Raw genomic sequence first — 1,395 nt, 5'->3', positions numbered from 1 at the left:
ATGAAAAATGCAGGACGGGATGGATATATTTTTGCCAGTGATATAGCACGTAATGTTTGTTTGTTTGTAATTAAGCACAATGCTACACAATGGGCTATCTGTGCTCTGCCAACCACGGGTATCGAAACCCGGATTCTAGCGTTGTAAGTCCGCAGACATACCGCTGTGTCACTGTGGGGGCTGCACATAATGAAAAGTTGTATTTATGGCAAAGCTACTAAGGCTATCTACCCCTGATTTTGAACTACTGACCAAAGGGAAAGCAACCGGTCAGCAGCACCCTAACACCCATGCTAAGGGATTGACTCTCACTCTTATAATGCACCTACAACTTCTAATGCAGGGATTATTTTGTGGTACCACACAAATTCGAACCAAACTTGCCAGGCTCAGAAATCGAGAGGTCTACCACAAGACTAATTAACTCCCACGCTAGTAATAACCCTTCCGATTTGTTAATGCCAAGGGCTAGACGTCGAGGTGTGGTCAAGACATAAAAGGATGCTCTACTTGGCCATTTTTTTAATCATACATTTTCAGTAGGTGACCAGGTTCTATCGGCGGAAACGTTGCAGGTTTACTTGCTTAAAAACATTTCTGCCGTAAAGCTGTTCACAATACTGCACTTATTCACCCTGTGAGATCCTCACCTCTTGTGAAGTTTCTTCTGTGTTTAACTGTCAATTAGTTAGTAGAGTAAAACACCTGAAGACTAAAAACTATTGTTGAAAATTGGGACCAAACGTTTATAAATAAAATAGAAAAAATAATGTTAAAAATTTCAATATACAATAAGAGCAAATCCACCTAAGAGTGAGTAAAATACAAATGCATAGAAATATATGATTAAAAAATTATATACATCTATACAAATACAAATAGTAAAACCGCATTTTTTGTATTATAACCCTTCAGACTTATGGAAGATCAGAATAGTACTTAAATCCATACATTGATTAATATATTAATACATAGATAAATACTTGGTTTTGCTGTTTGATGTCTACAAGTTTCTAGCTATTAAGCGTTAGAAATCCAAATATGGACTTTAATCATTAACCAATGTTCAAAAAAGATTGGTTTGGTGTGTTTTGAATTTCGCGCAAAGCTACACGAGGGCTATCCGCGCTAGCCGTCCCTAATTTAGCAGTGTAAAACTAGAGGGAAGGCAGTTAGTCATCACCGCCAACTCTTGGGCTACTCTTTTACCAACGAATAATGGGATTGACCGTCACATTATAAAGCCTCCACGGCTGAAAGGGCGAGCATGTGTGACGGGAATTCTAACCCGCGATCCTCAGATTGCGAGTCGAGTGCCCTAACCACCTGGCCATGCCGAGCCAATTTTCAAAAAAAAAAAAAAAAAGAAGAAGAGAAGAGAGGAATCAAAGAAAG

This window comes from Limulus polyphemus, unplaced genomic scaffold, assembly GCF_000517525.1.
Source record: "Limulus polyphemus unplaced genomic scaffold, Limulus_polyphemus-2.1.2 Scaffold2427, whole genome shotgun sequence".
In the NCBI taxonomy this organism is placed as follows: domain Eukaryota; kingdom Metazoa; phylum Arthropoda; class Merostomata; order Xiphosura; family Limulidae; genus Limulus; species Limulus polyphemus.
This window is presented reverse-complemented; position numbering follows the sequence as displayed.